Raw genomic sequence first — 23,022 nt, 5'->3', positions numbered from 1 at the left:
ATTAGATAAAACTTCTAGGCCTGCTAACATGACGCTGTGGGGTCTACTTTCTTCTACCACTAACGTCACCCGTGAATTTCTCATCCTAACCGTCCAAACATGTGCCAAATTGCTCAGATCTCTGCCTTCCCTGATTGAAACTTTGGAAAGACATGTACTCCACCTCCACTTCCCCAGTCGCCCACATCCCTCAACGCGTAAATTGTATAAATTCATCCACTTTCCACATCTTCATCTCTTCTTGGAGCACCTTCGGAGCCAATACATTGACCTAACACCAAATATCCAAATCATAATTCCCTATGGATCAAGGTCCGAGAGCAAGTCGTTCAATTGGATCAAATTTCGGCGTCTTCCTTTCTTTAAACCTGCATCAGTCATCCAACTAGCGGAAGGGAACCTAGAGTGCAACGTGGAATCCGAACCACATGTAGTCCCTGGTGACTCTTCACATCATTGAAAGAGAAAGGCAAGATTAAACACACACTGATAGTTTCCATGATCCGACAACTATTCGATCCCGCTACCACTCCACGTGCTTCACCGCTTGACCATCATGACATAAAGATTCCTGTCCACTACGCCATTCCATGTACATCACAGATTTCATGCATTTCATCCCTTATCCATTCTCTCCCGCCGGAACTTGATCCATCTCCCACTACTGAACGATGAAACCAGCCCAGAGATGTATACTGCGAGTCACAACGCTCCGCGGCGTACTTCTATTTTCCAGCCTCCTCCCGATTCACTTTTAGTCGATACTGGGGTTCCCCAAGGTCTCATAGTCATGTTCAGCGTTCTCATCCATCCAAACACGATATTTTCATGCACCACAAAAATCATCTTTTTTAATTGTACTATAAAGTTACATAAAAACATTTAAAGTAAAAGTTGTCCATCAAATTGTCCTAGGAACATTTATTTCCGTTTTTTTTATAATTTAAAACTTCTATTAAATGTATACAACTTCTGCCTAAAGAACGGTTTTATATGCTGCCAGCCCGCTTCCATTGCGGGGAAGTGAAATAACAATAATGGGAAAAAAACACCCAGAACCCAGCAGTTAAGTCGCCCTGAAGACGACCACGGGAAAGATGGAAGAAACATCGTCTCTATAGCTTTTTAGTGCTGTGAACTGTTTGTGGCGTAAAGTTTAATTCTTATCTGAAGCCTACCACAATTTTTCATAAAGTTATGTTGAGATGCCTTTAGTTCCTTTAGATGCGCCGCTTCTTTGTTGATGAAACTGGATTTAACGATATTTGTAGGCCTTCTGCGGCATTCCTCGCTATGAGTAAAATGCTCGACGATTTAAATATTAACAATAATGCAATTTATAACGAAATATGCGCAGTCTGATGGCTGCTGTAGGGGATCCCATCGTCGTGAAGCATCCCAAAACTTTTACTTTGTTCCTCTAGTGTAGTAGATCAATCGAATCTCAAAAAATATCTGTGTCATGTCAAAGGTTCTTATAAGGGACATGGTATGTGTTACAGGTGATTACAATTCACTTAATACAAATACAGGCTCTTTTGTGGTCATTCAGTTTTGTAGAATAACAAAAGCACCAAAGAAATATTACGAAGCTGCGACCTATGTCATAAAAGACGGACCTGTGTGTTTGATTGGTAGTGAGTTGACGTTCTGTATTACAGACTGTTTAGGCGTTAAATTTTACACGCAGCTGAATAAAACGTGAAGGATGGCACATAATCCCAAATCAATGTCTTACAGTCAACGGTTTTTGCGTGATTTTTTTTTTTTTTTTTTGTAATTTACGTGCGATAACGCTTCTTCGGTGGTTCTGCGGATTTCCCGCGTTGTTTCGACGGTAAACGCAGAATTTTTATCGGAGATCAGATTTTTGGAGATACTGAGGTACTGGGTTTTATCGTAAGCTGTTGCATGATCTCCATAGCTCTTCGTGACAAACTACTTCAATGTTCGATATTTCTCATCATCAGAACTAGATATCATCCATTGTGTTTCTTCGGCGATCATGTCTATTCGCCAGTCCTGTACTATTTCGTCTTTTAGCTGTTCTCGATATTCCGAACGTATCACCAGCTTTTGTTACACTTTCAAAGAACTGCACGCCACCAGTGCTGCCGTGTTCAAAGATAGACCGGTCTTGCCTCGTCTGCATCTGGTTTACATCACGGACGAAGACATAAATACATCTCGTGAAGTGTTGCAAACCAATTCTCGCCACGCAGCAACTCTAAATGGCAGCCACATGGAGCGACCCCAGAGGTAGATGTCGTGCGCTGGAGTATAGGCTGTTTCCCTATTTCGATAAAGACCTGTTTTTCAGATAACTGACGTGGCTAGAATCGTGAAATTCTGTTAACTTGTGTCATCGGTAGAGTATGCTTCAGTAGCATAAAAATTTTACATTTTAGCATACCAAATAGGCTTTCCTAGTTATACATGTAAATCAGAAGTGATAATATATATCATGATTTTAAGTTAGGAAACAGTCCTTACGACATTGCGTTGCAGATTTCGCGCTAAATTCCTACGAACGTAGCTTAGCTTCTCTGAAGAACGACTCACTATGCCAGATCACCTTGGCTCACATCTGAGGTTGTCACATTTTTCAGCGGATTTACTGAAGGTGAAGGCATATGTGAGCTTTAACACTCTTCACGAATACAGTAGCTTAAAGCTCGCCAAGTGTACAATTTATAAAGCATCAAAGTCACAGTCAGTGTCAATTTCTTCAATGTCCTGTAAGTTACTTTCTCTTCAGCGTTAAACATTATCGCCTCATTAAGATTACACGAGAAAGCTGTCTTCTCGCCAGAACATAAAAATCTGAATGAACTGAGCGTCGCGTTTATTGCGAGTCCTTGTGTTGCCAGAGCAGCATCTAGCTGATTGCCTGAAGGTCGCGCAGCGCACGAGCCACCGTCCTCTGCGGAGCAGTGGGTAGGGGGAGGAGGGGCGTCGATCCTTGTATTCTAACAGCTCACCAAATCAGCTTTCTTTTTATAACCTTTGATACAATTCTGCGACATTAAGTACAAGTACACTCGAGAAGAGTACACGCCTGCACTAAGAGACTATAATGACGCAGAGTCTAACGGCGTCGGAATTTGAGCAATGAAGTTTAGCTAGGGCAATTAAAGCTCAGGATTCCTTTGAGGGCAGAAATAACATCGAAATTTCTATTTGTATTGTATTGTGTTGTAGGTTAACCGGGAACCTACAAACAACGGAAAGGCTCCGTCCCCGCCGCAGCCGCAGTGGTCCACAACCCCACGACGACTACCGCAGTCCACTTCACCCCTCCACCGCCCCACACCAAACCCAGGGTTATTGTGCGGTTCGGCCCCCGGTGGACCCCCAGGGAACGTCTCACACCAGACGAGTGTAGCCCCTATGTTTGCGTGGTAGAGTAATGATGGTGCACGCGTACGTGGAGAACTTGTTTACGCAGCAATCGCCGACATAGTGTAACAGAGGCGGAATAAGGGGAACCAGCCCGCATTCGTAGAGGCAGATGGAAAACCGCCTAAAAACGATCCACGAACTGGGTGGTTCACCGGAGCTCGACACAAAACCGCCGGGCGGATTCGTGCAGGGCACCAGGCGCTTCTTCCCGCCCGGAAAGCCGTGCGTTAGATCGCTCGGCCAAGCGGGAGGGCTAACTTTTATTTAATAAAGAATGTTAAATTTAAAAAAAATTTAGTCTGCAATTAGAGGGCAGACGAAGGATAGTAAGCAGCTAATGATGATGAATACAGGATGTCCACAATTAAAGTTCCAATTTGAAAAAGCTGTAGACAGAGAATCACAGCTCAGAATTAAGTCAAATTTGAATAGCATATTGTTGACGCAGGGAGAAATGTCATGGGAAAAAAGTAACAAAAATTTGACCAATAGATAGCGCTGTGAGCGTCAGAATATGTACACAAACAGGCGCGCGGCACACACGTATTTCTCAGTTTGCGTAGGAGACTTCTAACATAACTGACGCCATGAAGAATCGCGCGCTGCTGGTTAAGCTCTCTTAGAAGAACGCTGACTGCGTGCCAGTAGCCCAGAAGAAGTTCCGAGCACTCAAAGCTATGAAAAAAGCACTGGTCAGATGTCTGCTAAGGGTCTGGAGAAAATGGTTACAAAATTCCAAAAGAGACGTTCTTTTGAAGTGCAGTGTGGCAGGGGTAGGAAAGCAGTTGATCCGACATCTCTCGAAGATGTGGCCACAGCATTGCAGGAGGGATCGAGCGGTGGTGTGCAAACGTGCAGTGCACGGGGAATTCCCCGAACGTTGGACGTGCCTGCGGGCACGGCGCATAAAATCCTGCAAAACATAGTGCATCGCTATCCACACAAAATCACCCAAGTTCAGCAGTTGCTTCCTGCTGACCTACCAGCAAGACAGACGTTCGCTCTGCAATTTCCTGCTCGCATGGAGATGATCAGCAAACGGCCATGGAAGGTATCGAGTAAAACAGAAGTGATCCCAAAGGTAGTGTTATAGGCCCTTTGCTGTTCCTTATCTGTATAAACGATTTAGGAGACAATCTGAGCAGCCGTCTTCGGTTGTTTGCAGATGACGATGTCGTTTATCGACTAGTAAAGTCATCATAAGATCAAAACAAACTGCAAAACGATTTAGAAAAAATATCTGAATGGTGCGAAAAGTGGCAGTTGACCCTAAATAACTAAAAGTGTGAGGTCATCCACATGAGTGACAAAAGGAACTCGTTAAACTTCGGTTACACGATAAATCAGTCTAATCTAAAAGCCGTCAATTCAACTAAATACCTAGGTATTACAATTACGAACAACTTGAACTGGAAAGAACACATAGAACATGTTGTGGGGAAGGCCAACCAAAGGCTGCGTTTTATTGGCAGGACACTTAGAAAATGTAACAGACCTACTAACGAGACTGCCTACGCTACGCTTGTCCGTCCTCTTTTAGAATACTGCTGCGCGGTGTGGGATGCTTACCAGATAGGAGTGACGGAGTACATCGAAAAAGTTTAAAGAAAGGCAGCACGTTTTGTATTATCGCAAAATATGGGAGAGAGTGTCACAGAAATGATACAGGATTTGGGCTGGAAACCATTAATAAAAAGGCGTTTTTCGTTGCGACGGAATCTTCTCAAGAAATTCCAATTACCAACTTTCTCCTCCGAATGCGAAAATATTTTGTTGACATCGACCTACATAGGGCGGAAGGATCACCACCATAAAAGAAGGGAAATCAGAGCTCGTACGTAAATATATAGGTGTTCATTCTTTCCGCGCGCTATACGAGTTTGGAATAATAGAGAATTGTGAAGGTGGTTCGATGCACCCTCTGCCAGGCACATAATTAGATTTGCAGAGTATCCATGTAGATGTCGATGTCGATATAGATTTCCATCTCCAAGACATGTTAACAAGCAGAATTGCAGAATATGGGGGGTAACGAAGAAATAGCATGCTCATACCGATGCCATTCCATTTTAGAAAGGCGACTGTGTGGGGCGGGTTGACACCATCGTTTATCTCGTTTTTTTTTTTTTTTTAATATATATATCGTCGTAGCCTTCTCTCACTTGTTTGACGCGTCCCTCACGAATTCCTCTGCTACGAGACTGTTTTGCGCACCAACGTCATTCCAGCCCTTCAACAGTGTGGATGTGTGGGTAGGATCATGGTGCTCCTCCGTAAATTGCACAGCCAGTGAAGCGGCTGCTGCAAAGGCAAATGATAGAATTATCAGGCGTTATTTCCATACAGCCTGGCAACCAGATATTCTGATCTTAATACGTGTGACTTCCGGTGGTGAGGCTATCTGGAAGAATAGAAGGCACGCGTTGCGCAACGCATTCTGGACGTGATGCCCCAGGCACTTCGATCTGTTCTGGAACATGCTGTTTCTCGAGTACAAATTTTAGCGCAAAACGATGTACACAAACTGAACATGTATTGCGCGAGTCTCACGTCAATTAAAAACCTCTGTCATTTTGCTTTTTATGCTGTTTTTGACCAGAGAACAACTGAAAACCGATTTTTCCCATCCTATGTGGTACGACCTTGCCATGATGGAGGGAGTTACCCAGCTAACTGTGTCCCAGCTGTTAACTTTCGAATATATCGAGTCATGCACAATGAACAGTACGGATGGTGTAATGTGTAACTCAAAACACAGTGTTGCAATTCCTCTGTGAATCTGTAATCCGTAGCCGGCCCCATTTACGTAAGACGCTTACAGCGCCAAACGCTTAGACTAATTAATATAAGCAAAAATTTTAACAATATAACATCGCTGCTGTCCTGTCAAAGCTGACAAAGGTAATAAAAGACTTCTAAACAGAAAAAAGGCCATAGACAAAAAAAAAAGTTTCTACTACAACAACATTAACGATCGACACATGGCAGTACAGCTGCCACAGTCATATAATCAGGGCACCTATAAGACACAATAACCAAGTCATCAGACAGTGACAGCACCAACCGGTGTTTTTAATGATCGATGGTTTATGGTGTTCAAAAACAGCTGGATGCAAGTACTATTGTATAATCACCCAATATTGTCAATAATTATACATATTAATAAAAACAAAGAATAATGAAAGCATGCGTTATTCGCAGTCACCTAGAAAATGGCACTGTAGCCTAAAGGGACCTATCGCAAACCGATAACGCACTAAATGCCTTAAACAGAGCAGCGATCTGGTTTTCTATACTTATAATGTCTCTGCAAGAGAAGTATAACGCTGCAGGCTCCCAAGAAGACGAACGGTTAATTCTCTGTGAAACAACTTGTACTTCGTTCGTAGACCAATAGCAGCTCAGCTTTCATCGGTTACATTATGAATTCAGCCGTGCGTGAGATATCGAAGCGCGTGGGGCATACAAATGAGTAAACGTACAGACTGTAAACGTCGGCGGTGCTGGTCCAGAACTAGTTAGGAATGCGTTGGTAGGTCATTCGCAGTAATAAAAGCCTTCGTCACGCGCGAACAATAGTGGTATCTGTGCTCTCACATCTGAGTCTCGTAAATTGTAGCCCACGTAGTGCCAGAAACACTCTCTGGCGAAGCTGTGCCCACACAAACTGCTGCATATAATTTAGATATGTCGGAGAAGGTCAACACTTTTCGGTCTTAGTACATCTGCACAAGGTTCTTAGATCGTCTTCGCGTATTCAAAGTTAGGAAGACCACTTTTTTAAAATTTTTCGTACGTGTTTCTTTACAGACTAAATTTCTTGTATGTCCCCACTTCCTATTGTATTTTGTGATATAGAAGCCTTTTTCTTACACCACAAGTGGTCATGTGTTACCGTATATTAATAAAGGTAAACTTACAAACGATTGTGGGAAATTTTACTCTTTGGTAAAATCGGCCTGTTAATTTCTGAGTACTTCCTCCCCCTTTTTATTACTATCAAATACTCGGTTCAGTGTTCCTGTCCAAAGTTTAATTCTTGTGATGTAAAACAAATGTTTTGTTAGTTTTCATTCTCCATGATTCTGTTCTTCTTTATAATATGAATCAGCCGGTGCGGCTCGCGTTGATGCCGTTCATAGCTTGGCAAATTGTAATAATGGCGTCTCGTTTTCTTAGTGTGTTCACTGGCCCCACCACGTTTGCAATCCTTGTCTGTCCGTGAGTGGCAGCAGCAGCGCTTATCGATAGCGCGTACAGTGGTACCATCTTTGGAGCGGCCTCTAGTATTTCCGGGTCGTGGTATGTCAAGCTAGTTGAGTTGGGACGGAGCAGCAATGAGGTGCGGACAGCCAGTACTCGCCCGACCGCTGGCGACACACGCGCACTGTCCGACGGAAGGATGTAGTCCCGAGAGTGCACGACCACGTCAAGGACCGGATTCCACGACTTTTAGTTGAATGGACCGTGATATTCGATTAGTGCAACTTTCACCTGTGTGTGTGTGTCCGCCCTTCGAAGTGACCTCATGGCAATAAGTTGTCAGTCTACGATTTATACTGGGATCTTTCCCGTGCCTGACTTGAGTGGGGACGACCGTTGGCTGGTCGTTCGGTCGGTCGTCGCAGTGGACGACGTGCATTTGGTCTTCCGACCGCTTCTGGCTTCTCTGTTTTTGTGCCGACTTATAATTCGTCCGTGTTATTTCACAGTGACTGGTTTTAGTATAGTGAGTTGTTGGATCCGTGTGTATATTGTGGTTCTGAATGAGCAGTTATTTGAAAGCTGTCTGGGTACTGGATTTGGGGAGGGGTTGCGAACGGACATCAGGTCGGTTGGGGCGCAGCAGCGAGCACGTCCGTGCAGCGCGAGGGCAAGCCTGGGCCACTGGCGGCGTGCTGCCACTGCCGGATCGAGGAGGGCTAGATGCGAGGGCGACGACTCCGTTGCACACCGAACCCTGGTCGTTTAGTTGAGTGAAGAGTTAACTGCTAATGCAACCTCGACTATTCTGAGATCTCGCCTTTGGTCGCCGGGTTGTTACTCCCACGGCCGCTGAGCCTGGTGGCAACGAGTGAAGTGTTTCGAGGCGGTGAAATATTTCAGCAGCCTTTCTCTATTTGTTATTCATCATTGAATTTAGTATTATTCTTATTAGTGAAGTGCAGCCAGCGGTATTTTCTGCCTTGTGGCCGCTAACGCCCCAGTTACCTGCCCTGGAGGTTAGCATACTTTTCTAGCATTGTACTTTTCCTCGTCGTGTTGATGCTGTCCCACACGGCGTGTAGTTCGACAGCCTCTTGTATTGTACTGTGCGTATTTTTTGGGAGGTCTACCTTGGCTCTAGTGTTTCTTTCGGCCTTGGGTGTTTTCTGAAGACGTAGTGCTGGCTGTCTCTTCGCCCTTGCGTAAAAATATTCCATCGTTGTACCGGTGATCGGACTGACTTGCCATCCTGTTACGTGATTACAACTGTTGGCTGCCTGTCTCACCGCTTACACAGCTGTAGTCACCTTCCTCGGGTCGATCCAGGGAGCACCGTCTGTGTATCACTCCGTTTTATTTGGACAGATTGTCATAATTGTTTAAAACATGTATTGCTATCCCCACTTGTAATTCAGGCCTTCAGCCCTTGTGTATTCTGAAATTGCTTGTGGCCTTCAGCCCACGAATAATTTTCAGCCTTCTTAATTAGGCCTTCAGCTGTTGATTGTGTGTAACATTGTTTGTGGCCTTCAGCCAACCAATAATTCTCAGTATTTTCTTAATAAAGCCTTCAGCCGTTACTATAGCTTGTTACCATTTGATTGTTAAGACGAAAATATCTTAGTATCTGTTAATGTGTAACTGCCTTCCTCACTTTTAATTCAGGCCTTCAGCCATTGTGTATTCTGAAAGTGCTGCTGGCCTTCAGCCGTTAATTGTTTGTAACATTATTTGTCGCTTTCAGCCAACAAATAGTTTCAGAAAGATGGAGTGATCACCGAATGTCACCTGAGTAACAACTCAGTGGTGAAATACCAACTCTTCTAAAGAAGTCCAAGTCTGAAACTTCCTGGCAGATTAAAACTGTGTGCCCGACCGAGACTCGAACTCGGGACCTTTGCCTTTCGCGGGCAAGTGCTCTACCATCTGAGCTACCGAAGCACGACCCACGCCCGGTACTCACAGCTTTACTTCTGCCAGTACCTCGTCTCCTACCTTCCAAACTTTACAGAAGCTCTCCTGCAAGGTTCGCAGGAGTGCTTCTGTAAAGTTTGGAAGGTAGGAGACGAGGTACTGGCAGAAGTAAAGCTGTGAAGAGACTCAGATGGTAGAGCACTTGCCCGCGAAAGGCAAAGGTCCCGAGTTCGAGTCTCGGTCGGTCACACAGTTTTAATCTGCCAGGAAGTTTCATATCAGCGCACATTCCGCAGCAGAGTGAAAATCTCATTCTGGAAAGTCCAAGTCTGCTGCGAAGTGTAAACGCGAAAGAAGAACCACAGCTAAACGAAGACCAGCCAGACTCCATGTAGTGACAGACAGACGTAGCAAAAGTTCGTTGTAAGAAACGACTTGAAATCAGCGGATGTAATAACATGTGCATACCGAAGTTATACCAGCAGTCTAGCTAGCACAATGATTTTGCTTAGAGATTTAAAGAGAATTGGGCACAACGGTCGGGTATCTCCTCACAAGCCACTGAAGCAAATGTTAAGCGACGCATGACTTGACTTAAGAGAGATGCCACTAGAAAAAAAAAATGGCTCTGAGCACTATGGGACTTAACATCTGTGGTCATCAGTCCCCTAGAACTTAGAACTACTTAAACCTAACTAACCTAAGGACATCATCACACACATCCATGCCCGAGGCAGGATTCGAACCTGCGACCGTAGCAGTCGCGCGGTTCCGGACTGCGCGCCTAGAACCGCTAGACCACCGCGATGCCACTAGACTGTGGATGAGTAGAAACCAGTGATGTAGTGGAATGACCTGCACTGCATCATTTGGAAATCCAATAGAGGGTTTAGGGGTTTGTGAATACCTTGAGAACAGTTTGTGCCGTCATGTGTACTGACAAGAGTGAAGTACGGAGGAGATAGTGTAACTTCATGGGAGTGGTTTTCGTGGTAGGGTGTCATCCCCTTTTTACACTTAACCCTAGAAACATCAACCAAGGGCAACTTTTGCCCGTGTTACAATAAGTTGTAAATCTTGTAATTTGTTGTAGTATGTATTTATTTTATGTAATTCTGTTTCAATTGAGATATTAGTTTAACAGGAAATAGTGAAAACATAATTGAAAGCTTAATTTTTTAACACTCATAGGGTGAATATAACAACCAAGAATGGTCAAACCTTGGTCAATGAAAATTTGTGTAAACGAGATAAGGATGTTTGTAATTGAATACAAAGGCTGTCTAAAGTTTCTATGCACTCTTTCATCTATTAACTGAATAGAACAGCTTTGGCATTGAGAGAAATTTTCAAAAACAAATATGAAAACTCTTGCTAAAATACATGTTATTGTACAATGAAAACTCTCGGAAAACACTTTTCACTTGGAGAGAATATTTTCACTTACAGATGACATTTACCTCCTGCACACAAAATGGTTGGCTCTGAATGAGTCTTACACAGATGGCGTCCACAGCTTCCACATGTTAACTTGGTTTTTGTGATGCTGTCTCTTGCTTTCTGGTTACTTGCATTCTTCAAGCATAAGTAGCACCTTGCTTTCCTAGTTGGTTCTCATTTGCAGCAATTTTGTTTACCTCTAGTTTCTTCCCTAGGATCTCTCCCATCGCACAAATAATAGGCAACTGGAGTCGTTTCAAATCCATGACTCGCTCTTCTGCGTATGGTTTCAAAAGTTCGTGGCCTAATTCATGGAGATACAGTTTTCTGGCGTTTGGTTTCCCTTCATTCCATTTAGGCGCATTCATCTTGAACAGTGTTTATGAGTTAACTGCAGCTATATCAGCTATATCAAGTAGGCTGTAGAACATTGACAGTGGCCATCTTCTCGTACCCCTTTTTGTATAGAATGTCATAACCATTTGATCTACGGCATCCACTCCGCCCTTAGTGGAATTATAGTACAGGTTTATGTGTGTTTTCTTTTTTGATGTATCAACTTCTACTCCTGCATTACGATGTTGTGTAGACAACATCAACAGATTTTTCTTTGATTTTTCCTTTGTGATGTAACAGACAATTGTTACTGGCGGCTTCTTAGAAGATGGGTCTGTGAATGCGAATTTGGAGGGATACAGCTCTCTGCTTGCTGTCGTCTTAAGTTCCTGCGGTACATGTTTTCTGTCTGATCTGAGTGTCCCAACCAATGTAAGTTTGTAGTCTTGATAGAGACTGTCCGCCAACTCTACAGAAGTGTAGAAGTGGTCAGTAGTGACATTGTAGCCTGCATTCTTTATTGGCTCCACCAGTCTCTTCACAATTTCAAGAGGACCTCGTTTGCTGGCTGGTCTACTGTCTTTTCCAGCATACACTTCCATTTTTATTATGTATCGTTCAGTTGCAGTACAAAGCATTCTGACTAATATTCCATATTTTCCAGGTCTGTCTTTGAGGAAAACTTTGAAAGGACAACGACCTCTGAAAAGACACAATATTTCATCAATTGTATTGTCAGGCCCACTTCTGAAGTACCGTGGGAGTATTCCATTCAATGCTTCAAATACTTCACGCAGCGGCACAAATTTGTAACGTTCACATCTTTCTGACCTGGTGCCTTTATCATCGAAGTGAAGAATTTCCCATATCTGATACGCTCTTGTCTTACCCATAGCTCCTCTATAAATCGCTCTTCCCAAAATTTGACCATAAATCAGATAAAGAAATATTGGTGCCCTGGTAAACTCCCATTAGAATTAAAATTCCCATCAATGCATATATTTCAGAATCGCTAACGGCAGATACGTTTTTTCTTTCAGCTTCTTCATTTGTATGGTCAAGTATTTTCTGTACTAATTCAGGAGTGAAAATGTTTTTAAATGATTCATATATGCTTGTTACTTTCCCAGCACTGGATATTCCTTGACGTTCATGGACTATGTTACCAAAATCCCTTTCACTGTGTCTCGGAGATTCTGGAAGAACTTGTAATATATTTATTTGGAGCGTTACCTGCATGGTTTGTTTCTTCTTCATCGTCCTCCGCTTCTTCTCTGGAATCCTTTTCTGCTTCTGTATGATCTGACTCAAAATCACTTAAATCTGATAATTCGTCGTAGAGTAACAGTTCTGTAAGAACTTCTGCGTCGTTCAAGCCTCTATAACTCATCTTACAAAGTCTACTTTATAATAAAGGCGTCGCTCTACTGTGACAAAACGCACAACAAACCACTGTAAAACTCATGTTCGAGTTTCCAACTGAATAAAATAAAGAAAAACGTACGGGAAAATTTTGCCCATGCTTGGTGCTTTAGGGAAGATAATAATAATTATGGTCGGTGGAGTACCAACCCCGGCCAAAATGTGCCCTTGGGCGTAAAATTCCTATTTTGTACTTGCAATTATAAAAATTTAACCATAGAAACGTATAGCACAGTGTATATAAGGTAACAGACAAATAGAAAAAGACCTAAAAACATAGGATATTTGCCTTGACATTATTAAAAAATAAAAATGTACGGGCAATTTTTGCCCGTGCTTGGTGTTTCTAGGGTTAAGAAATCGCTATATTTGAAATGATATGAACACATTTCGGAAGCGTTGACTTTATCAGCATGACAATGCATCCTGTCGTAAAGCCGCATATGTGAGAAAGTGATTTGTGGACAATAAAATTCCTAAAATGGACTAGTCTGCTCAGAGTCCCAACGGGAATACCCTTGGGGTGACTTACATCGACCTCTACGGACTCCAGCTTCCAACATTACTAGCTTCTCTGGTTTCAGCTCATGAGAAAGATAGGACTGCCATTCCTTTACAGACTTTCAGACGTTTCGTTGCTGCCAGCAGAGTTAAAGCCATCATAAAGCAAACTGGAATACTCTCTTTCCAATTCTGAAGGTGGGAGGAGTCAAATACAGGCTATGTACAATTTGTACAGGAACCAGATGGCAGATATAAGAGTCGAGGGACACGAAAGGGAAGTAGTGGTTGAGAACAAATCTCCGATTTTATTCAAACTGTATATTGAGCAAGCAGTACAGGAAACAAAAGAAAAAATTGGAGTAGGAATTAAAATCCGTGGAGAAGAAATAAAAACTTTGAGGTTCGCCGATGACATTGTAATTCTGTCAGAGACAGCAAAGGACCAGGAAGAGCAGTTGAACGGAATGGAGACTGTCTTGAAAGGAGGATATAAGATGAACATCAACAAAAGCAAAACGACGATAATGGAATGTAGTCGAATAAAATCAAGTGGAATTATATTAGGAATTATATTAGGAAATGAAACGCTTAAAGTAATAAATGAGTTTTGCTACTTGGGGAGGAAAATAACTGATGATGGTCGAAGTAGAGAGGATATAAAATGTAGACTAGCAATGGCAAGGAAAGCGTTTCTGAAGAAGAGACATTTGTTTACATCGAGTATAGATTTAAGTGTCAGGAAGTAGTTTCTGAAAGTATTTGTACGGAGTGTATGGAAGTGAAACGTGGACAATAAATAGTTTAGACAAGAAGAAAGCAGAAGCTCTCGAAATGCGATGCTGCAGAAGAATGCTGAAGATTAGGTTGGCAGATCACGTAACTAATGACGAGGAACTGAATAGAATTGGGGAGAAGAAGAATTTGTGGCTCAACTTGACGAGAAGAAGGGATCGGTTGGTAGGACATGTTCTGAGGCATCAAGGGATCATGAATTTTGTACTGGAGGGCAGCGTGGAGGGTAAAAATCGTAGAGGGAGACCAAAGCATGAATCACTAAACAGATTCAGAAGGATGTAGGTTGCAGTAGGTACTGGGAGATGAAGAAGCTTGCACAGGATAGAGTAGCACCAGAGCTGCATCAAACCAGTCTCAGGAATGAAGACCACAACAACAAGAAAGCGAACTGTAGAAACACCCTATATTAATTCCTACTAAAAGGTGCGCATATATTTAATCAAATAGCTGAAACCATGTGGAATTTTTAATATTCTGTTAAGCATAACGTGTGCTAAATAACGCAAGAGGAATCACTTCTGTTCTGGAAAGTCTTTCAACTCCCATTTTTCCAGAAGAGCAGGCCAGAACATTTTGTAAATACTAATAGCAAAAAATATCAGGATAGGCGTGAAATTGTCTCTTATGGAAGCCGCGCTGTTACATCACCTTGGCTCTCGTTAAATTAATGCCTCCATTCCTTACATAATTCAGCCGTTCCGTGGCTGATGCAATAGCATTGGGCTAATAATAATAAATTATACGGAAAAGTGAGCTAAAAAATTTGTAATTCGTAAAAGAAAGGATTTGCCAGTACTTCATCGCAGTTACATGACGTGACGTCCGTTGTCGAAAAAGTATAATGAGCAGCCGTGTTACGCAATTTCTCATTAAGAGCTGTGCGCAATTAGCACGACTTTTGTGAAGCGAACGTAACTTCCTCGTGACAACAACCGGATCACATTTTCAGGTGCATGATGACAACCTGCGACAGCGTTCGGCACTATCCTGTGTTACGTAACGTGTAATGTGTCACTCCAGTCCACGCAGTTAGTGTGGCTGGCTCTGAGCACTATGGGACTTAACATCTATGGTCATCAGTCCCCTAGAACTTAGAACTACTTAAACCTAACTAACCTAAGGACAGCACACAACACCCAGCCATCACGAGGCAGAGAAAATCCCTGACCCCGCCGGGAATCGAACCCGGGAACCCGGGCGTGGGAAGCGAGAACGCTACCGCACGACCACGAGATGCGGGCAGTTATTGTGAAATTCAAATCTACTCAACTATTTGCTATTTTTTTATTTCAGCGAATGGTCTGTAATAATCAGATGCCCTTCGATACTGATGATCTACTAAGTTGCATACACTTTTCCTCTTACATTTACTAGCTGATTCCATTACGTTATTGGACATAAATTGTTTGAGGGACATATAATCATGTGAAACACAGACTTCTGCCTCTTATACGTGCTCAGTTTGTTCCTGGTTTCACTAACTTGAGATAAAATTCAGGGACTCATATCATAAAAATACAAGTACACTGTGGCACACGAGGGATGTTTGGGTAAAATGCAAACTTAGGTCCCTTTACTCGATTCACATATCATTATAAAAAAAAAACTAAAGTCCTCCCGAACAGGGCATGGAGGCCCAACGGTACGACCGGCAGCCGTATCATCCTCAGCCCACAGGCGTCACTGGATGCGGATATGGAGGGGCATGTGGTCAGCACACCGCTCTCCCGGCCGTATGTCAGTTTCCGAGACCGGAGCCGCTATTTCTCAATCAAGTAGCTCCTCCGATTGCCTAACAAGGGCTGTGTGCACCCCGCTTGCCAACAGCCCTCGGCAGACCGGATGGTCACCCATCCAAGTGCTAGCCCGGCCTGACAGCGCTTAACTTCGGTGATCTGACGGGAACCGGTGTTACCACTGCGGCAGGGCCGTTGGCTGTCATTATAAATGATGTTTCAGAAAGGTTCATCCGATTTCACACCGCTCTCCCGGCCGTATGTCAGTCTCCGAGACCGGAGCCGCTATTTCTCAATCAAGTAGCTCCTCAGATTGCCTAACAAGGGCTGAGTGCACCCCGCTTGCCAACAGCGCTCGGCAGACCGGATGGTCACCCATCCAAGTGCTAGCCCAGCCTGACAGCGCTTAACTTCGGTGATCTGGCGGGAACCGGTGTTACCACTGCGGCAAGGCCGTTGGCTGTCATTATAAATGATGTTTCAGAAAGGTTCATCCGATTTCACAAATGTGTGTGTGTATATGTAAACTGAGGTAACAGAAGTCATGAGATAGCTCCTAACACCGTATCGGCCCTCCTTTTGCCCGATGTACTGCTGCAGCCCGACATGGCATGGACTCAACATGCGTTGGGAGTCCTCTGCAGAAATTCTGAGTCATGCTGCCTCTATAGCCGTCCAGAATTGCGACAGTGTTGCCTTTGCAGGATGCTGTTCACAAACTGACTCTCGATTGTGTCCCATGAATGTGCGGTAGGAATCGTTTCGGGCGGTATGAGTAGACGAATCATTCGCTCGAATTGTCCAGAACGTTCTTCAAACCAATCGCGAACTACTTTTCCCGGTCACATGACATCATTACTTGAGAACACGAAGTCCATAAACGGCTGCAAATGGTCTCCAAGTAGTCGAACATAACTTTTTCCAACCAATGATCGGTTCAGTTGGATCAAGGCACCGAGTCCATTCCATGCAACTCAGCTCACACCATTGCACAGGACTTGTTGATAATGGCTTCATGGGGTCTGCGCCACACTCCACCGTGCCATCAGCCCTTACCGTTCAGTGAAGGCCGTCGGCCACTGCGTTGTCCGTGGTGAGAGGTAAGTCTGAAATCTGGTATTTCCTGCACACTCACGACGCTGTGGATCTAGGAATACTGAATTCCCTAACGATTTCAGAAGTGGGATGTCCCATGTGTCTAGCTCTAACTACTGTTCCGCGTTCAAAGTCTTTTAAATTCCCGTCGTGGGGCCATAATCACGTCGAAACCTTTTCACATCAGTCAGCTGAGTACAAATGACGGCCCTGCCAACGCACTGCTCTTTTATACCGCTTGTTTGCGATACTACCGGCATCTGTATGTGTGCATATCTCTATTCCATGACTCTTTTCACTTCAGTGTATAAGCATGACAACAGAATCTTGGGGTGAATTTTAACTTACACGTCGGTATTAAAAGCTTACCATGGCGCCAGTTGTAAGATAAAGGTCCATCTGGCTGGCGGTAGGTGTTACCCTGGTAGAGGTGGTTCGCTCGCTCTCTCGTTCATTACCCAATCTGCGAAAGTCATGACAGCGATAAAACAACAAAAAATTGCGTTTTTCAGTTCTCTGTTTCACCAGGTGCAACTCAATCATAGCCCTGCGTCTTAATATTAGTAACAAGTACGGGAAAACACCTTCTACAGCTTAAAATATTCGACGATGACACCAGCATTGCAGCGTTGACCTTTAAGAGCCCTGATCTACATGATGATTTGGGGGGGGAGGGGGGGTTCTCAAAGACTTAGTCTTTGTGCTTCCTCTTCCAGAGACTTAGGGTGAATTGAGGCGCTGCTTAGCAACAGTACGGAAACTAATAATGCCAGACATGCAGCTAAAGTATATGCGTTCGTGGAGGGCACATGAAAAATTTGCGAAAGTTAAATGAACGATTTGTTGATCCCGTACGTAACTGTAAAAAAGTACTCAAAGGATGCACGTACATGCCTGTGAAAGATATCAACTTGTAAAATTGAATTTTTGTTTCGAAAATGAAGGACACCAGAAGATCGGTGTGAAACTTTCACACTTTTATGATTTTAATTAATAACAATATTTGGAATAAATGTAGTCATTGATATAAGAGTAGTTGTGGAAATAAAGAGAAAGCGACGTGAAATAATAATCATGAATTTATGATACATCCTTGTACAGATATTTCCATGTGTACAAAAATGTATTTTGCACTGTGAATGTTTGTGACGGCTTGTATGACGGGTAGAGAGAGATCAGGAACTGTCAGCAGGACGACATGACATAACTTGTCCGTCTGTTTAACTGTGTGGTAACGTGCTTGCCTCCCAGGCAGCGGGCCCGGGTTCGATTCCCGGCCGCTTTGGACTTTTTCTCCGCCCGAGGACTGGGTGTTGTGTTGTCCTCAGCCGGCCGGGGTGGCCGAGCGGTTCTAGGCGCTACAGTCTGGTACCGCGCGACCGCTACGGTCGCAGGTTCGAATGCTGCCTCAGGCATGGATGTGTGTGATGTGCTTAGGTTAGTTAGGTTTAAGTAGTTCCAAGTTCTAGGGGGCTGATGACCTCAGAAGTTAAGTCCCATAGTGCTCAGAGCCATTTGAACCATTTTTGTTGTTCTCATCACCCTCTCATCATCATCGAAGCGCAAGTCGCCCAGTGTGGCGTCGGATGCAATAAGAACTTTCTCGGACGGAGCCTCCTGGCCAACAATGCCATACGGTCATTTCATTTCATTACTTACAACTTTACCTAAACAAACATTTCCTATTACAGTAAGCACGTTAGGCCGCAGTATCAATACGTAAATCAAAATTCAAGGCCACAATGGCAAATTTGTTTGTCATTTCGGAAACTACATTCGTTTAGAAAAGTCAGCTTGTACGACGAGCAGAGAAAATGGACGCAATGGTCACGGTTATTATCTATGTGAATGCTGTATGCATAGTATCCTATTAATAAGTACTTTAAAACAAATAAAATGGCATTTGTGATAAGATAATATAAAAAGGAAGTCTCTTATTTGTGATTAATAAGTTACCTATGTAAAATATAGGCATGAATCTAGGCATCGATGATGGCTTTTCTGCCTGTGATAGTTAAAAGTTTCTTTTATGTTAAAATTTTCCACAGAAAGTACGTTTTAGCGCAAAATTGGTATCCAAGGTCAGAAACCGTTCAGAAAACGTTTCTAACGGTGCCTCATTGATCCCTGTACGATTAGTTAGTGTTGATAAAAGGCATGTCGACTTCAGAAATAATATATATGATCGTAGTCAAACTCGTAAATCAAAATTAACTGCAATTTTCGATCTCCATAAATGTATTGTCAAAAGTGGATGAACCTTTTTGAAACGCCGCGTTTTTATATTTCATGTGACGCAGATATCATTATAGAGTGATTACGAACTTGATTGGATAATAATGGTGATGGAACTTGTTTTGGCCTTGCTGAATAATCTTTGTCGCGCAGAAGAGCCACTAAAACTGAGTGAAGAGCCACAGAGTGAGAGTTTAAAATATTTTGCGCGAATATGAGCCCAGTGTCTTACACATGGCACTTCGTACTGAAATCTGACGGCGCCTCTGCTCTACTGGGAGAGATGTGTGTTCCAAGCAGAGGTGGCTACCCACAAAGCTGCCAGGGACTCTACAGCGACACTGTCCTGTTTTTTGGGGAAAATTATCCGAAAGCAGTCATGAATTTCAACATATCCGTTTGCAGTTACGTGCGGAAAATTGCGTAGAATTTTTATAGCTCTGGGAATAACACATTTTTTATTTGAAATTTTACGTACCTCCAACTTGACTACAACTCACAGAACGTTCATACAACCGTGTGAAACTGTCAGAAAAGTTTTTCTGCGGGATGTTATTCAACTCGTGGTCCACGTTGGCTTGTATGTCGGTTATGTCGTCAAAGCGTTGATCCTTCGTGAGAGTTTCTGCAAAATGTCGTTTTGTGCTAGGTTTGTACTGATAACAACAAGTCTCGTCACTCATGATATTTTTTTTTTCAGAAAACAGTTATCCGCGTTTTACATTTCAATCCTGAGGTGGCAGGCAGCCACGCGTCGTTGTTTTTGTTCCGGAGTCAAGGATTGTGGGACAGATTTTGCACGTATTTTTCTCTTCTTCAAAACATCCCGGAAACGTCTTGAACATTTGATTTAGAAATATTGCCCCATTGCGAATCATGACAATAACGTAGACACACAACCGCGTCACGTGCGCTACTTAACGCTGCCTGCTCACAACTGAGTGGTCAAATGCGCATTTGTTGCCTACAGTCGTTAGTTCTGTCATTGTACTTACTGCGCTGACATTGCTTATACACCACGAATGAGATTAGTCTCGGCACTTTGTGAATGGACTTGTTATCTTCCAGCTTTTGAAGAATATATTCATTTCTATGCTGCTTTGCAGCGAGGCACCAGATTTTCGTTTATTTCACTTGTTCCACTCTGGTCTCCTGCTCCTTTTTGCGTACTTATTCCACAACATTGCTGAGAAAGACTACTTTATATAGTGAACAAAGGGCACCATTTTTTTTTGTTGGTAGCAATCCACGAAATACAGAAGGCCACTAAGTGAACAGAAAACTCTAAAAAACTGAAAGCTATTCGTTTGAATAAAGATTGCTAATAACATAACCAGCTCGTGTTATTTTTGAGTTTCTGATTGACGTGCTTCCATTAATTTTGCGTTCAAACTTCATAATACGTTTGTCTACCATGTTTCAGCGCAGTTGCGTAAAGCCTCCAATCGCTTTCAGATAAGCCAGTGTGTTCATCGTCTCCCGCAAAATGACACAGTACTAGGTTTCCAGCTATCACCTTAAGCTCAACTTTAAGACTTACTCAACCTGAGTGTCGCGACGTTTTATAGTGTGGCACGGTGCTGTAGAGTATATTGCGGAATTTTATTCTGTCCAGAGGTCTATACCGCATGAGCGTAGAATATGAAGATTTTTGTACTTTAACGTTTTCCGTAATCATTCATGATCAGTGTCGAGACAGTCTCGATAAGTCAGTGCTTGCAACCGTGGCCAACCCTTGCTAGTAACTTAAACGATGGTATGAGAGGTTAAATTATGAACATCTGTGTTTCGGTTTCAGCACACCTGTCATTACAGTGTGCAAAACGAAGTTCTTAGTAACCTGCTTAGACTTTACAAACCACGCCGAAGGTCACTGGGAAACTCCTGAAGGCGGCTTTCGGTGTTCAAATAGTTCAAATGTCTCTGAGCACTATGGGTCTTAACATCTGTGGTCATCAGTTCACTAGAACTACTTAAACCTAACTAACCTAAGGACATCACACACAGCCATGCCCGAGGCAGGATTCGAACCTGCGACCGTAGCAGTCGCGCGGTTCCGGACTGAGCGCCTAGAACCGCGAGACCACCGCAGCCGGCGGCTTTCGGTGTGTTACGCTGGATATAGAGCAGTAAAGAGAACTCATTTTAAGCCGGAAGCTCGTAGCTCGTGTTGGAAAACTTTTCTGACAGGTGCGATGCCTCTGTGTGTGAAAAGGACTGTGGAATTTCCTGTTCGGAGAGCTGAATGATACGCGCTCTGACACCCCGTTAGCGTGGACAAGGTATTTATTTGCTAGAGCAGTTATAGAGGCTGGTAAACCAGGCGAGCAGGCACTGACATGTCTAGAAACAATAGGGAAATGAATGAGGCAAATATTCCGCCATACCATACCCACAAACATTTGCTGCACACAATACTGCATGCGAAACTACATCACTTTATCTTTTTTGAGTCATCAGTCTTCTACCTTGTGTGATGCTACTTGCCAACCTCTGCATCTCAGAGGAGCAAGTGCAGCCTTCTTCCTCAATTATTTGCTGGATGTATTCCAATATCAGTCTTCGCCTACAATTTTTATGCACTACAGCTCCCTCTAGTGTCATGGAAGTTGTTCACTGATGCCTTAACACATGTACTATCATCTTGTCCCTTCTTCTGGTCAGTGTTTTCCATAAGTTCCTTTCATCACCAATTCTGCGGGAAACATTCTCATCATTTGTCTTACCAGCTCACCTGATTCTAAACATTCTTGTATAACACCACATCTTGAACGCTTCGATTCTCTTCTGCTACGGTTCTTCCCTGTCCATGGTTCACTACCATACAACGCTGTGCTCCAGCAGGGCATTCTCAGAAATTTATTCCTAGAATTAACGCCTATGTTTGATACTAGTAGACTTTTCTTGGCCATGAATGCCTTCTTTGCCACTGTTAGTGTGCTTTTCATGTCCTGCCGGTCGTGTGACCGAGCGGTTCTAGGCGCTTCAGTCTGGAGCTGCGCGACGGCTATGGTCGCAGGTCCGAATCCTGCCTCGGGCATGGATGTGTGTGGTGTCCTTAGTTTGGTTAGGAGGGGACTGATGACCTCATATGTTAAGTCCCATAGTGGTCAGAGCCATTTGAACTATTTCTTTCGTTTCTTCCTTGCTTTGTCCATCATGGGTTATTTTGCTTCAAAGGTATCACAATTCCTTCACTTTATCTAGTTTGTGGTCCCCAGTTTTGATGCTAATCTTCATTACTTTCTTCGGGTCACGCTTATTCCATATTCCATGTTCTTTAAAGTGATCGCCTCATTCAACAGGTCCTGTAACTCATTTTCACTTTTACTGAGGATAGCAACGTCATCAACATTATTATCCTATCACCTTGAATTTTAATCCGTACCTGAACATTTCTTTTATTTCTGTCACTGTTTTTTCGATGTATAACTTACATTGAACAGTAGGGTCGAAAGACTACATCCCTGTCTTTCACCCTTTGTAACTCGAGCGATTCGTTCTTGGTCGTCCAATCTTACTGTTCCCTTGAGGTTTTTGTGCATATTGTATACTGAGAGAGGATAAGTGACTCATTTTCTTATACAAGGCTACTATTTCATATTGTTATTACACCCTAGACATCATATTTGTGAGACGACGGGACAACATGAGCAGACGTTGATGGGAGTATGTACATTGTCAATGCTTGCGGGATGGGAGCTTTCCTTTGAATAGTTACAGTTGAGAACAAGCTGGCAGTTTGGTTATTTGGACATTTAGGACTTGGAGGCCTAGTGCAGCTATTAGGGAGAGGAACTCTCGAAGTACTTACCGGGAACAGAATCCTGGTCCCAAGAATTTCTTCCACCGGTGTTCAGACAATGCTTCCATGGCGTAACAGTATTCTCGCCCTTCGACTGGCGGTCCAGTTTCAGGCAAATTAAGCTCCACCCAG

The 23,022-nt window shown here is 43.3% G+C and overlaps 2 pseudogenes; both read right to left on the bottom strand.

Annotated features, from left to right (window-relative positions):
• Positions 1-15,837: 15,837 nt before the first annotated feature.
• On the bottom strand, positions 15,838-15,955 carry LOC126212853 (5S ribosomal RNA; annotated as a pseudogene).
• Positions 15,956-16,098: 143 nt separating this feature from the next.
• LOC126212062 (5S ribosomal RNA) lies at positions 16,099-16,216 on the bottom strand (annotated as a pseudogene).
• Positions 16,217-23,022: the final 6,806 nt, after the last annotated feature.

The sequence above is a fragment of the Schistocerca nitens genome, chromosome 1 (genome assembly GCF_023898315.1).
Source record: "Schistocerca nitens isolate TAMUIC-IGC-003100 chromosome 1, iqSchNite1.1, whole genome shotgun sequence".
Taxonomy (NCBI): domain Eukaryota; kingdom Metazoa; phylum Arthropoda; class Insecta; order Orthoptera; family Acrididae; genus Schistocerca; species Schistocerca nitens.
This window is presented reverse-complemented; position numbering and strand designations above follow the sequence as displayed.